Source organism: Saccopteryx bilineata, chromosome 6 (genome assembly GCF_036850765.1).
Source record: "Saccopteryx bilineata isolate mSacBil1 chromosome 6, mSacBil1_pri_phased_curated, whole genome shotgun sequence".
Classification (NCBI taxonomy): Eukaryota; Metazoa; Chordata; class Mammalia; order Chiroptera; family Emballonuridae; genus Saccopteryx; species Saccopteryx bilineata.
Genome location: NC_089495.1, coordinates 200,802,160 through 200,818,584, shown reverse-complemented (window position 1 = coordinate 200,818,584; position 16,425 = coordinate 200,802,160).

Genomic DNA, 16,425 nt, shown 5'->3' with positions numbered 1-16,425 from the left:
GGATGTTGACTAAACACCTTTTTGGGGCTATGTTTCCATCTCAGTACATGAAGCTGTACACCAGTCTTTTTACCAGCTGCATAGTATTCCAGAGGGCCGAAGCCTCACGGGTTTGTTCAGCCTTTTTCTGAGCGTGGACACTGAGATCCTTTCCGCTTTCTCTGCCTGTGAGGGCGGAGGGTGGGTGGTGGATCATAAACAAGGTTGCCGTGGGCGTCTGGGCCCTCGCTTCCTCTTTGTCTCTGCATTTCCCCCTCTGCCTCGGGGGTCTCTGAGTCACCCTCTCTCTCCTCGCTTTCCTCCTTTCAGCTTCTCAGCACTCCCTGTTCCTTCTAGATGAGTTTGTCGCTCTCTGGGTCCCACCGCTTGTGTGTGCGTGCGCTCCGGCCTGCGCATTCTCGGTAGTTCTCATGTGGGCTTGTGTTAGGCGGCCCCAACAGGAAAGAGCCAGAACATTCAAACGGAAGGACCCCAGAGGAGAGCTATTTACCAAGGCCATGCTAAACTGCAAGGTGCCCCAGTGCAAACACCCAAAGGGTCTGCAGACACGTGGTGAGGGTCTGCTAACAGAGGTGAGGTTGTGACCACCTCTATTGCCTAAGGGATGGAAGACAGCAGTAATTACCAGGACCTAGAAGCAAATACAGGTAGTTGCATAAAGAGGTTGTTCCAGAGGGGCTGTGATCACCCAGCTCGAGGTGACCCAGGGGCACCTCTCTTTCCCGCCAGCTGTCTCCTGCACCCTATTGGCCAAACCCGGAAGCCAGTGGGCAGGAAGCCCACTGATGGGAGTCTGCACAGTCAGACTCCTGGAACAGAGGAGGAGCATGGAGAGAGAACTCTCAGGAGCAAACAGAAACTAGAATCTAGAACTTTCTCTATCTGGAAGCTTTATCAGGTTTTGTTTCCAGTTTCTGGGTTACTTCATCCATCCACTTACCCATTCCTCCATCTATTCATATATTCATCTACCCATCCAACCATCTATCCACTCATCCATCCATCCATCCATCCATCTACTCATCCACACACCCATCTATCCATCATGTATCCATCATGCATCTATCCATTCATCCATCCATCCATCTATCCATCCACCTACCCAACCCTCCATCTATTCATGTATCCACCTACCCACTGACTCACCCATTCATCCATCCAGCAAATCTCACATCCATCCATCCCTCATGCATCCATCCATTCATCCATCCATCCATCTATCCATCCACCTACCCATCCCTCCATCTATTCATGTATCCACCTACCCACTGACCCACCCATTCATGCATCCAGAAAATCTCACAGAGCCCCATCCATTCATCCATCCATCCATCCATCCATCCATCCATCCATCCATCCATCCACCTACCCATCCCTCCATCTATTCATGTATCCACCTACCCACTGACTCACCCATTCATCCATCCAGCAAATCTCACAGAACCCCTCATGGGTGCCCTGCGTGGGCTGGGGCACTAGTTGAGGCGCCTGTGCACACAGCTAGCCTGCCCCATCCCCCACGTCTGCCCGCGTGTCCTGCCGCCCCCGCTTCCTTTCAACTTTTTTACTGACTCATTCCTCTTCTCTCTGTGTACCTGCTGGTTTCTTGCTCATCTCTGCTCTCTCCCTCTCTCCAGAGGAGAATCATTGAATTTTGCTCTGAGGCTGTGCGTCACTCATGCTGTCGGTGTGAGTGTGTGTGTGTGTGTGTGTGTGTGTGCGCGCGTGCACCCGCGCGCTTGGGCGGGCTGCCTCTCTCCCGCCACTCCGTCTTTGGTTGGGGGCTGTGGAGTTTTGCTTTAAAGCCCTGAAATTCTCTTTGATCCCCTTGATCCCAGTTCCCACCCCCTCTTCCCTCAGGAAGTCTCGCTTGTCGGGAAGGTGACTGGCAGAGGAGTCTCACACAGGAGTTGCTCCCTTTCTAGTTCTGGTATCAGGCTTCATTCTTACTCCGCGAGTTACTCCATTCATTCATCCGTTTCGTCCACCCGCTGTCCATAAATACACACCAGCTATCCGGTGCCGTGACCCACGTTCTTTCTTCGCCCCATCTCACCTTGTGTGAACACACGTGGGCCACATCTTGTCTTTTGAGGTATACTAGAGTCACTCTTGCCCCCTCTGATACGTTCCTGGCCTCTGTATCTGCCTGCTCTTCTATAGGCCTGTAAGCTGCTTATTTAGTTCCGTGTCTGTTTGTCCTGCCTCCTCGCCTCTCCTTCCCTAAGTCCTCCTCTTTTTTTTCTCACACCTCGAGAGGGGAGTCCCCAAAGCCCTGTCCCAGGTTCCCTACTCACTCCACACACATTCTGCGGATGCCCTTGGCCACTGTCCTCTGTGTTAACACCCCCCCGCAACACCTCCTGCAGCCCTGACCCCTTTCTCTTTCCCTCCAGCCACAGCCTTGAGTTGGAGGAAGCCGTCGCCTAGCTCCTCTGCCCCACTGCACTGTCTCTGTATCCACTAGATGCGTTTCTGTCTCCATTCTCATCAGTAACAGGCAACACTGCCAGCCGGGGCCAGTAGCCCCGAGCCTTCTCCGACTGTTCCTAGTCCTGCCTCCATGGCCCGGCCCGTCTGTCTCCCCACCACCTCCTGCCCAGCCTCCCTCCAAGGTGTAGGGCAAGAGTCCCTCTCAATTGCCTCAGCTCTTGAGTCAGCTCAGATATAAGAATCCCGTGCCTGGATCACATTTATCCGTCTGCAGTTCTGCCCTAACCTAACTGAGCACGTGCTGGGCTCTCTGCTGAGGACCCGGACTCCAGAGCCCAGGCTGGTTCTCAGAACCTCGGAGTCCAGGAGGGAGATGGGTAAGTTAGCACCTCAGAGGAGGACACTGACACAATGATAGAGGGGCCCCAAATCTTCTTGTCTCACTGGCATTATGCTTTGTGTGTGCGCGCGCCCCTGCAGGAAGAGGGGGAGAAACAGAGAGAGAGAGAGAGAGAGGGAGAATGTTCGAGGGTGAGAATGTGCTATATTTTTACCTTGGTCCCTTTATGTCTGGACCTCTTCATCCGTTCCTTACAGTGGCACCAGAGCTCCCCAGAGCTGTGTCCTCCTCCTGCCTCTCTTTCCGGGGTCACATCACCGCTCCCCCTGGGGGGGCCCAGGGCCTCAGAGACCCGCTGATGTCCATGGTGACTTCATTTCTGTGTCCTCCCCAGGCCCTGCTGAGGCAGCAGCACTAGACTCACGCGTCCACAGTGCCTCCCTCAGCCCTGGCAGTGCAAACAGGGCGGGGTGGCGCCTCTACCTCCCTGTCAGTCACTCATGCCCCCTCTCTGGGGTGAGGAACCTAGAGCCCTCCTCCCTAGACCTGGGAGGAGGTCCTCCCACCTCCAACCTTCCTACCGATTCTGCCGATTCCTCCCCTGCTGCCTCTCTCCGAGCCCTTGTTCACCTCTTCTTCCCCAAGGCAGCGTCCAGCGTACAGATAAACGCTCCCCTCTCTTCCAGAGACACTGTTCTCCCTGGACCCTCTGTTCCCACGTGTTCCCTTCCTCCTCCTCCCCTGTCCCAGAGGAACTGCGTGGAGGGGAGGGGTGGCACCTCTCACAGCCTTTCTGCTGCAGCCACCATGCTTGGTCCTGAGCCCACCCTGGTTTTGGAGGAGACCTCCAGTGACCTCCTGTTTTCCGGACCCCATGAGTGTCCCCGCCACCCATCCCCCAGTCCCTCTTTCTGGGTCTGGGGCATTTTCTCTGACTTTGTGGCAGTCTCACTGTGTGCACCGGTGTGTGTTTGTGTCAGTATGCATGTGTATACATATGTGTCTGAAACGTGTTTCTCTCTCCAGGGCACGGTCAGGTCACTCTCGTACACTCTTCCTCTGCCTGTCCGTCGTCCTGGCTGCAAGCACCGTGCTCACAGACATCCAGGCATGGTCTGTCTGGTCCTTTCATTTCCGTCTCTACCATGTCCTCCCCTGCCCTCAGATCAGGCCCCTGTTCCCTGTCCTGGCCCGGCCCCTATGACTGACACCCCCAATATAGACCTAGAGCATCTCAAGGCATCTTCACAACCCTAGGTGGTCACCTCCTGGGGTCAACCAAATACACCCTGGTCTTACTAGCACTGAATCACCACCCCCTGAAGGAGCAGCAACCAGAAGTCATCTCTGACTCCTCCTTTTCCTGCTACCATGCCCATCTGCCCTCCCTTCCTGCTGAATCTCCTTCTAAGGGGTTGTTCTAAGGGCCCCAGCCTAACCCCTCAGCTCTTTCATGGCCCAGGCGTCAACATCTAATGCCTGAATCATAGGCCTGTGCCAACCACTCTATTTATTCTTCTACTCACCTATCCACTGGTATCTTTCCCTTCTCATTTTCACATACTCATCCACCCATCCATCCATATATCCATCCATATATCCATCCATCCATCCATCCATCCACCCATCCATCCACCCATTCATCCATATATCCATTCATCCATCCATCCATCCATCCATCCATTCATCCACCCATCTATCCATCATGCATCCATCATGCATCCACCCATCCACCCATCCACCCGTTCATCCATCCATCCATCCATCCATCCATCTAACAAGCATGCACTGGATACGAACTGAGTGCTCTGTTGAGGACACTGATGCCAAAGCCCAGGTTACTTTCTGGTAGAACTGAGTCCAGGGAGAAGCAGTCGTCCGTAATGAGGACATGGGAGTAAGCATCCCATGTTTTAGGTCACCCTGAGCATCACAGCATGGTGGTTATGTTTGAGAAAGAGAAAGATGCCCCCACATCTCAGGGCCCACTGTAGGCCCCTCTGCTGAAACACCATGCATCTAACCCCATGTCCCACGGAGGGCCCCATCAGCATTACAGACTTATCAAGTCTACAACCAGCTCTGTGTCCCTCCTGCCTCCCACCAATTTCTGAAGTCTAGGACTGAAAACATAGATTAGCCCCTTTCCCTCTCCCTGCCTCCCACTTCCCACCTATGACTGACTCTTCCTTCGAAGCCCCATCTTTTCCATCCTCTCAATGCGGTTGCCCTGGCAACAGCTGTTCCCTTCTCTCCTCCTCAGGGCTCTCTCAGCAGGTGGACATGCTCACCTCCCTCCCACCTGAAGAATCTCTTGACCTTTTGTTCTTGTCTCCCTCTTGTTCTCACTCTTTCCATCCGCTGAACAGCTGGGGAGGGACTCTCTGTTCTGGCAGCGTTCGCCCACTCCTTCCCCAGCCCATCGAGCTCTGTAGCTGCCCACGGCGGCTGTTCGGGCCCACCAGCGCGGCTGCGCGGGGCTCCAGACAGCATGGCCCAGCTCCCCCTCACCTCCCTCATCCATCCAGGGCCTCTGATGCTGGGGCATATTCTGGTGTCTGGACCCCCTAACTTCTGTGACTCCCACTCTTTGGGCCACCCCTCTTCTGCGTCCTTAGCAGCCTCTTCTGTTTCACCCACGCCTCCGTGTCGGCGCCCCCAGGGTCCCACCCTCTTCCCGCCACTCTGTCTGCTACCCCGAGTGGTCTCCCTCAAAGCCCCCCCACCCAGAGCTCTGCCGAGCAGGGTCACGGGCACTGTCCAGGAAGCCTACATCCTCCTTCTCAGAGGAGTCTTTGCCGACCTCCCGGCGTGTCAGGACCTCTCCCCCAGAATTAGACTGCAGTGTGTGGGTTCCGTGCTGTCCGCCCGTCTGTCCGAGCATTCACACGGTCCGTCCGGAGCCCTGTGCGTTGGCTTCTCTCCGCCCCTCCTTCATTCTGTCTCATCTTCCCCTCATTTCTCTCTCCCTCCAGGTCTGACCCTTGCCCCGAGCGTCGCTGAGGACCCGGAGAAGCAGAGGGTGTCTGCTTCTGGGTGAACCTGGGAGTCCCAGCAGGCGCGCTGCGGAGACCATCGCGGGTCTTCTCCCCTCCCCCACCTCGCTCACGCGTCCCCCGCGAGCGTCTGTGTACGCACACGTGCGCCTGCCTCTCTGCCTCTGCCTGCCTCTGTCTCCCTGAGGGTCCCACCGCCCCCTCTTCATTTTATTTTTTAACTTTATTATTGATGTACCCTCCACCCCCGCCTGTCTTCATCTCGCGCCGACATGCTCGCTCCGCTCTCGGGAGGAACCTTATTGAATTTTGCTTTGAGTCGGTGTGTCATTCCTGCTTTCTCTCTCTCTCTGTGTGTGTGTGTGTGTGTGTGCGCGCGCTACTTTCTCTTCCAACTTTTTCTCTCTCTTTCTGGGGCTTGTGGAGTTTTACTCTTTCTCTGTGTCTCTGTGTGTGTGTGTGTGTGCACTTGCGTGTGTGTGCGTGTGGGTCGTGTCTTCCCAGGGCGTGCTTAGGGCTGGTTCCCACCCTCTCCATCACTCTCTCGGACTCTTCATCTGCTGGTTGATCCCTTCATCTGTCCAAGATTGCCTTGTAAGCTCTCGACCAGGGTCTGTTTGTCCTGTCTCTGCCCCTCTCCTTCCCTGACGCCTGTGCTCTCATGTGGCACCTGCTGCCTGCACACGCTTCCCTGCTGCCCTCTGCGCGGGCACCCCAATCTCCTCCGGCACCCTAAAACTACCCACCCCATTCTCTCTCTCGACCCACAGATCGGAGCCAATCGACGTTGATAGGTTCTCTCCACAGGTGCCTCAAACTTCTCTCATCGTCTCCATCCCTCCAGCTAGCCCTTCCCTGTTCTCATTAATGTGGAATGTCACTCTGGTGTGGTCCGCAGCCAGGAAGGAGCTCTGCCTGGTCTCTGTCTACTCCTGTGAGCCACCCACGGCCTGTTTCCCCTCTGTGCCAACTCTCCCTGCAAGGGGTTGCTAGAGCCCCACCCCTACCCCCTCACGGAGTGTGTGTGCACACGTGTGATGTGCGTGGTCTGTCTCGGCCACCTCTTCAGACCCTCTTCCTTCCTCCCGCCCTTCCCTAGCCGTGCTCCCTGGGGCTGCGTCCTCACTCCTCAGCCCCTCTCCCTCCACGAGCCAGCCCTCCTGGCCCATTCTGTGCACGCTTGGGCTTCAGAGACCCCTCCACACAAATGGCCCTTACTTCTGCTCTGACCTCCCCACCTCCCAGATCCTTCAGCTCAAGCCCCAGACCTGTGCATCCACTCTATCCTGCTCAGCCCCACTCAGTCATGCCACGAGTGGACCCTGGAGGATGAAAAAGGCTGGCTGTTGTCAGGGCAACCACAGGGGCCACAGGAACTAAGAAGAGCAAAGGAGACGATGAGAGATTTTGGAGGAAGGAGTAGCACAAAGTTGAAGGACTGAGGTAGAGAGAGTGGTGTTGGGATTCGTGTCCCTGGAGATGGAGGGTGGGGGGCATGGACGAGGGTGGAGATGATCTGGTTTTGTCCAGCTTGATGAGTCTGCGTGCTTGTGCAGTTTTGTTCTCCCTGTCTGTCTCATGGTGTGTGTGTGTGTGTGTGTGTGTACCTGTGTACAATGCGAGCGTGTCACACCTCTCTGACGCGTGGTTGGGGTTGGCTCCCACGCTGTCCATCCCTCTCATGGACTCTTCGTCTAGCATCCATCCATTTGTCCACAGCGTGCTTGATTTAGCTCCGGATAGAGTCTGCCCTGTTTCCCTTCCCTTCTCCTACGCCCCACATCCTCCCCAGCTGTGGATGAAGCGGAGGGGGTGCGAGTGGAGGCTGCACCCCTGCCCTCTGTGATGACATCCCCCAACTGCTCCTGCGGCTAAGGTCCCCGCTTTTGTTGCCTGTCTACTTGGAGCGAACATTGGCTGGATCCTTCCACGGGGGGCCTCAAACCCGCTACATCATCTTCACAGCCTGGAACGTGCTTCTCTTCCTATTCTCACCAGCACCCAGTGTCACTGCATGCCTGGGGCTGCAGCCGGAGCCCAAGTCATCTCTGCCTCTTCCTGCTCCTGTCATCCATGGCCGTCTGTACCCACTCCTGCTGGGTCTCCCTCTTAGCTGCTCTCTGCCCAGCCCCTGCCACCCCTGCCTCGGCCCTGGCCCCAGCATCTTGTGTCTAGGTCACTGGAGAGGCTCTGTGGTCCTCCAGCCTCCACTCACACCCCCTCCACTTCATCCCCATTAATTTCTGGAGAAATCATGAAACTCCTTTGCTGGAACCCTCCCGTGGCTCCCATGTCACTCAGAACAGAAACTAATATCCTCGCCGTGGCCCACAGGGCTGACGCGGTCCATCTCCCTGTTGTCTCTCTGCCTTCGTCTTCTCCTCCCCCCTCCCCTGCTCATGCTGCTCCCGCCACACTGGCCTCCTGGGGGCTCCTTGAAGAGATCTACATCAGGGCTGCCGCCCGTGGTCGTTTCAGATGCACGAGGACATCTGGCTAAGAATGTTAATGGAGGCCACAACCCAGCCCTTGTTCTGTTCGCCAGCCCATGAGTCCTGGTTTGGGGTTGCCTCTGCCTAGAAAAAAGGGATCGCCTGTTCCTTTTAAATACACAGGTAGAAAAGCCCTTGCATATTCTTGCCTGCTAGCTCTACCATCTTTGTTATTTTTGTATTTATTTGCTGATTTTTTTTTTAGCCCTGATTATGATTTTTCTGTTCCTTGGCCTCTCTAGGAATTTTTTATTAGATGCTGGATATTGTGACTGTTACACTAGTGCTGATCTGAATTTTTGTTGTCTTCCTGTGAGAAGTGGCGTGCAGTTAAATTAGTTGCTAATTATTTTATTTTGAGGCTCATTTTAAAGCTCCCTTAGGGTGGGTTCCCAGTAGCCTTTGCTCATGAGATAGTTTATCCCTTTTACTAAGGCATGATTGGATGCCCTGTCTGGTCACCAAGGACTCGAGCTCTGGCTAGTCACATCTTGAAGGTCTCCTCCCCGCCCCCCACCCCCATCCCCGTGTGTGTTTGAGGAATTGTTCATCTGAAAACTTACCAGTCTTTCTTTGCCTACATATGCACAACCTTGCACTTAATAATGACTCAGGGGGACCCATGTAGATTTCTGGAGTTCTTTTTCTACATAGCTTCCTCCAGTTGGGTACTCTGCCTCACCCAGCCCCAAGTTTTAGGCTATTAGTAATAATAAAGCTGTTAATGACGTTTGAGAGCTGGTCTTTGTGTGGACAATATGTTTTCATTTCTCTTGGGTGACCATGTAGGAGTAGACTGCATCGGAGTATAATTGCTGGGTTGAATGGTTAGTGCATATTTCACTTTATAAGAAACTGCCAAAATGTTTTCCAAAGTGGTTGTACCATTATACACTCCCATGGGCAATGTATGGCGCTCTGCCTTCTTGCCTGCATTTGATATTGTCAGGCTTTTTGATTTGGGCCATTCTAGTGGGTATACAGTGGAATGTCATTGTGATTTTAATCTGCGTTTTCTAGAAAACTAATGATGTCGAGCCTCTCTACATGTGCTTATCCGCCATTCACAGATCTTCTCTGGTGAAGTATCTGTTCAAATCTTTGCCAATTAAAAAAGTCCTTTTGAATATCTTATTATTATTGAGTTATTTATATATGCTGTTAGGTGTTAGGTAAGATATGGTGCTAGGTAAGAGTTGAGGTTTCCTTTCTTCTTTTTTATTTTTATTTTTTGTATTTTTCTGAAGTTGGAAATGGGGAGGCAGTCAGACAGACTCCTGCATGCGCCCGACCGGGATCCACCCGGCATTCCCACCAGGGGGTGATGCTCTGTTGCAACCAGAGCCATTCTAGCGCCTGAGGCAGAGGCCATAAAGCCATCCTCAGCGCCTGGGCCAACTTTCCTCTAATGGAGCCTTGGCTGTGGGAGGGGAAGAGAGATACAGAGAGGAAGGAGAGGGGGAGGGGTGGAGAAGCAGATGTGCACTTCTCCTGTGTGCCTTGGCTGGGAATCGAACCTGGGACTCCTGCACGCCAGGCCGACGCTCTACCACTGAGCCAACCGGCCAGGGCTCTTTTTTCTTTTTAATATGGGTTTCCAATTGATTGTTCCAGCACCATTTGAAGAAAATCACCCTTCCCCTATTGCCTTGGCATACTGTCAAGGGTCAGTCGACTATATATGTATGGTTCTGTTTCTGGACTCTATATTATATCCCACTTCTCTCTAGGCCAGTGCCATATTGTCGTGATTACTGTGGACTATAGACCATCTTGAAATGAGGTCGTGCAAGTTCTCCTACTTGGTTCCTTTTTCCTCCAAATTGTTTCTATTTAGACTCTGGTAGGTGCTTTGCATTTCTATAATCCATTTTAGAATCAGTTTGCCAATTTCTACAGAGAGGCTTCTAGGATTTTGATGGCGGCTGTGTTGAATCTATACACCAATTCAAGGAGAACTGATACGGAAGCCATGCTGATTGACATGCTGTGTGGTCCCAGACCAGTTATGTGTCGTCTCTGAGCCTCTGTTTCCTCCTGTTCTCTCTCAAAATGGTTTTAGTGGGTAGGCCAAAGCTTAGCTAAGAAGTTCTGGGCACACAAGAACGTTGGCTCGGCATGTATTTGGGTGGAGGGATGGGGGCTGCCGTAAAAGCCTGCAGCGCATGCCGCGGGAGTTTGAAGGGTTGTGGGGCTGCCCTGAGCAGGGGGTCGAGGTCCTTGGCCTGGGTCCTACCTCTCTTACTTATTGTAGCACTCTGGGGATGTCGTCTCCTCTCCCCGGGCCTCAGTTTCCCCATCTGTAAATCAAGAGTTGGCCAGGGTTGCCTATTAAATATGAAGGCAGATGAGCAGGAGCTAAAAGAACCATCTGTTTTCTCCATTCCACCTCTGGGCTGCCAAGTGCGGCCGGCGAAAATCACATCACCGCGCTGATTGGCGCCAACACAGATTAATTTTGTTCAACTTCAGCTGGGTTTTAAGTGCTGCTCAGCAACCCTTCCCAGTGGTCCTCCAACCCCTTCCCTTTCCTTCCCTGCAGGAGCTGCTTTGCCTGAGCCCCCCGCCCTCCCCTCCCCCTGCTCCCCCTGGGCCCCTCAGGCAACTGGGGCTCCTGCTCTGTGGAGAAAAGAGCCTTTGTGGGGACACTGGTCCCCGCCACTCCCCTCCGTCACGGCTTTGCCTTGCGGAGCTCCGCCAGCCCCTGGGCCAGCAGCTGTCCATTCCCGTCTCCTCCTGGGCCTCACACCCTCTTTCCCTTCCTTCCTTCCTTCCTTCCTCCCATTTCTCCCTCTCTGCAGTTCCCTCCTCTCCACCCATAAAAACTCTCACTGCTCCCACCCCACAGGCCGCTGCCTCTCCCAGACCCCCTCCCCTCCTTCCTGGATGAGCTCCTCCATCCCCGCCCCCCACCCTCACCATCTAACCCCCTGGGTGGTCTTCCAAAGGGTTCCTGGGAGCTCACCTGCCCGCTCGGCCCTCTTGGGGGGGGGCTTCCAATCTGGGCCACAGTTTAGAGGGACAACAGCTGGGGACCCCAGGCAGGATGCTCCCGCCCTTCTTGGGAGGGAACGTTTGGTAGCCCACAAGGTTCAACCAGGACATGGGGATAAAGTTACCCGCTGAGGACTTAATTAATTCAGCACTTAATTAATGGCAGCTTAGCCCAACACTGACGTATTGTTTAACTCTAATCCTTCCACCTGGCCTGGATCCTGTCTACGTGGACAACCCCGGCCTGTTTCTTCCTTCTGAAAACACCCTCCCTTTCTCCTCCGTCCCTTCTGCACAAGCCCCACGTCCTGGGCCTGTCTCTGGGCCTGTTTCTGGCTGCCCTGTCTGGTCTTGCTCCAGGCCCTCTCTGGGCTACGGAAGCCTCTCTGGCCGAAGCCATCGGGGTGTTGTATGGGGGTCATAGCCGGTGGCTTTAGCATGGCAGCGTCTGAGATCGCTGACCACCATCTTCCTCAAACATGTGGCCCCTCGGTTTCCCAAGCACCAGAGTCTCTCCTGGTTTCCCCCTCTGCCCTCTGGCCACTCTCTCCTCACTCTCTGCACCCCCTTTCCCTGCGCTCTAAGCTGCTAAGCCTCCCTCCGGCCCACCCCTCTCTCCTCCCTTCACCCTCACTTCCGGGGCCCTGAGCGCCAGTTAGTTACCACTGTGCACTACCTGTCACCCCCTCAGAGTCACCGGGCCCCAAGCCAAGCTCTGTACCTGTCCTTCTGAACCAGCCCTTCCCAAGTGTCCCCTCTCGTTGGCTTCTGTCGCTCACTGAGCTAACAAGGGTTTATTGAACATCTACTAGGTGACAGGCACTGTTCTAGGTGCCGGGATGCAACATTTACGGTAGATAATGTGGATGCTCTGTTTCTTTCCTTAAAAAATTTTTTCTTAAAATGTTTATTGTATTGACTTTAGAGAGAGAGGAAGGGGGGGGGAAGAGAGAGACAGAGACAGGAACTGAGATCTCTTCCTGTATGGGCCCTGGCCAAGGATCGAACTGGCAACCTCTGTGCTCCAAGATGAGGCTCCAGCCAACCGAGCTGTCTGGCCAGGGCAGAGGTGCTCTGTTTAGATCCTTTCTGATCCCTTTGAACCAGTTATTCGCATCTCCAGCCGTGTTCAGTGTGTGGGGCTGCCCACAGCCGGTACCGGCAGCTGTGTTCTGCAGGAGCATTGCTAGGTCCCAGTGGCTTCCCTCCCCGCAGGTACTGAGGACCAGAGTGCGTGGGGTCCGCGTCTCCCTCCTGCAACCCCAGGTGCACCCCAGATCCCTCAGTTGAGACCTGCCTGGTGCAGGGGTGTGCAAGCCCAGCTTCCTTGCCTCCAGGACGGGCCCTTCGGAGGTATACCTGGGCGTCCAGAGCTCCCAGTGGGATGGGGGGGGGCACTGCCTTCTGTGGGACCTTGTCTGCCCCTCCCCTTTTCCTGTCCTGCTTTCCCATCTCCTTACCAGTGTGTCTTGGAATCACTTCCTTCATAAACTACTTGCACCTGGATTCTGGTTTGAGTCTCGGGTCCCTCACCTAAGTTAGTGGTGAACACGGTAAATAGCTGAGGATTGGATGCTCCTCACGAACACCCTTGAAACCCCATTCAGATTCTCTCACTGCCTCAGGCTCAGGGCCACCCTCTGCTATATCCCTGTCACCCAGACAATGCACCAAGCTGCTCCCAGACCCCAGGGGACAGTGGTCCCCTCCAGCCAACACTGAAACACCCACCTGATCATGCCCTACCTCCGCTCGACACCCTCCCAGTCACCCCGACACAAATAAGGACAAAAGACTTGAACCACTATCCTGGCCAGGTGGCTCAGTGGATGGAGTGTTGAACCAGCACACCAGAGGTTGTGGGTTTGACTCCCAGTCAGGACACTTATGAGAAGCAATCAATGAGCACACAACTAAATGGAACAACTAAGTGAAACAAGTTGATGCTTCTCGCTCTCTCCCTCTCCCTCCTCCCTCCATCTGTCTCTCGAATCAGTGGGGAAAAAAAAAACTTGAACCACTACTAAAATGGCTAAAGTGAAAACAAAACAAAATAAAACCAAACTCAACAATATGAAGAACTGTCAAGGATGGTGAGCGATGGGACCTCTCTTATATTACTGGTGGGAGCTCAGAATGGTAGCCTTTAAACCCAGTGTGACAGTTTCTTATTAAATCAAACCTCTGTTTTACCATATAACACAGCAATCCCCTTTGGGCATGGAACCTAGAAAAATGAAACCCGTCCACATAAACACCTCTACATAGATGTTTATAGTAATTTTACCCACAATTGTCCCAAAGTGGATGCAATCCAAATATCCTTCAACTGATAAAGATATTTAAAAAGAAAACCTCAACAAAATACAAAACTGTGGCGCATTCATTTCTGAGCAAGACAAAGGATCACATACTGAAACACGACATGGGTGAATCTCAAATGCATTATGGAAAGTGAAAAAAGCCAGACCTAAAGTCTGCCTACCCTGTGAGTCCATGTCTGTGACATTCTGGAAAAGAGGAAAGCCTAGGGACAGAGAACAGATCAGTGGTGATCAGGTGTTGGTGGTGCATGAGGGAATTTTTAGGGATGATAGTAAATGTTTCATTTCTAAATTATGGTTGGGGGTTACGCAACTATATGTATGCATTTTTCAAAACTGTATACAAGAAAGAGCGCATAGCCCTGTATGTAAATTATACCTCAATAAACCTGGCTTACGAGACAACCCTACCTTATTGAGTGTAAATTGGCACCATTACTTTGGAAAACTGTTTGGCAATAACTACAAAAGCAAAACACATGCCTACCCTCTGACCTAGCAATTCCACTCCTAGAACTGCGCCCAAAAGAAATGAGCACATAGATTCACTTAGAGATGTACGGAAGATGCTCTTTCTCTGTCGTTGCAAAAAAATTGGAAACGACTTAAATTTTCCATCATAGGAAAACAGAGAAATAGCTCCATTGCTGGTATATTTCTAGGAAGGAACACTCCATAGCAATGAGAAAGAACAGAGCCCGTCTGCACACAACAACATGGGTGAATCTCGTAGATGATCATTTGGTGAACGGAGCCAGACACAGAGAACACACGAATTCCATTCAGATGAAGTTAAAAAACAAGCAAGTTCTCTTCCCTTGGGTGTTAGAAGTCAGGATAGTAACGACGGCTGGGTGGTGGGTGTTAACTGGGAGGAGGTGCAAAGGAACCTTCTAGAGGGATGAAATTGTCTTGTCTCTTGGTCTGGGTGGTGGTTACCAGATGTGTGCACAATGGAAAGTCACTGAGCTGCATACTTTAGCTCCGGGTGCTATACGGTTTGTGTACCAGGCTTTAACACAAAACGAAGTCTATTCAGCACTCATTGATCGGGCTTACTGACCAAGGGTCAGAATTTGCAAGTGGTCAGTGGTGACAGAGGATGAGGACTACACGACCTCTGTCCCTCACGAGGCAGGATGCAGCTGGTGCTTACGTGGGACCCTGTTGCCGGTGGAAGGGAACGTGGAGAAGGTCAGGTTACCTGGGACAGGTAGGCAGTTTAATTAGGTCCTGTTCAACGTAATACACATCCGATGATAATCCCTCCGTTTGCAGCCCTGGCACCATCTGGTCACGAGTTGTTGCATCCTGACTCACTCAATGCCCTTGCTGTGTCCTCTCGCAAAACTGACAGACAAACTCAAATCTCATGCTGGGGGACAAGTTTCCCTGGCCCCTGCCTCCCCTCCTCTCTCTCCTGACTTTCCCTCCTCTCGTGGTTTCCCACCCAGCTGTGCCCCCATCCCCTCTCCTGGACGGCTCCTCCCGCAGAGGTCCCCAAAGCTGCCCAGCAACCAAGCCCAGAGGACATCCCTCCTTCCTCAACCCCCATTCCTAGCTTTCTGCTCACAGCCCAAAAATGACCGCTCCCAGCTTCCGGAAACACCCTCCTCCCTTGCTTGGCGGCCCTCTGCTGGCCCGCCCCCCGCCCCCCACCTGGACCTTCCCCAGTCCCCTTGCGGGGCCTTTCTTCCTGATTCCGGCGCCCCAGTCTGGCGAGAGTCAGGGTGAGGCCCCTGATTCCTTTCCTCATTGTGTCCTCAGCTTCACGGACTGTCTCTTGTCCAGCCACGAGTTCTGGGTTGTATTTGTTCTCTGAGCTGTAGACCAGGCCACCAAAGTCCCCTGCCTACCAACCAGAGTGAACACTCCTCAGTCCCCTCCCCACTTGGGCACACACAGGTGGCTCAGGCCTTCTTGTCCATCTCCTCCTTGGTCCCCAGAGCCGCTGGCTCTGGAAACCCTGCTGGCCTCTGGCTCATCTAGCTCAGGTCTGGAACACATTCTCTCTGTAACACTGTCTTGTCTCCCATCACATTCTTGCTGGGCCTCCGCACCCCCTCTCTGGCTCAAAGGACTCCCACATCCAGACTTGCTCTGTGTCAGTCACCTTCTGCATGGCAGCCAAAGGAACTTTAAAAATGGAGGTAGCGGCCCTGGCCGGTTGGCTCAGCGGTAGAGCGTCGGCCTGGCGTGCAGGCGACCCGGGTTCTATTCCCGGCCAGGGCACATAGGAGAAGCACCCATTTGCTTCTCTACCCCCCCCCCTCCTTCCTCTCTGTCTCTCTCTTCCCCTCCCGCAGCCAAGGCTCCATTGGAGCAAAGATGGCCCGGGCACTGGGGATGGCTCCTTGGGCTCTGCCCCAGGCACTAGAGTGGCTCTGGTCGCGGCAGAGCGAGGCCCCGGAGGGGCAGAGCATCGCCCCCTGGTGGGCAGAGCATCGCCCCTGGTGGGCGTGCCGGGTGGATCCCAGTCGGGTGCATGCGGGAGTCTGTCTGACTGTCTCTCCCCGTTTCCAGCTTCAGAAAAAGAAAAAAAAGAAAATGGAGGTAGCATCTCAGACCTGCAGTGTTCCCCGCTGCACCTGGAATCAACTCCAAGGCCCTGCGTGCAGTGCCTGCCTGTCCCCCCACCATCCTTCCACTCCCTGCGCCTTGCTGACCGTTGTAGCCATACCGGCCTCTTTGCCATTCCTGGAACACACCACGCTGTTCCTACCGCAGGGCCCTTGCTCCAGAGGCTCCTTGTTATGGGTTGAATTGTGTCCCCTAGATATGTAAATGTTGACGCCCTAACCCTCAGGACCTCCTAATGCGGCCTTGTTTAAGAATAAGGTCACTGC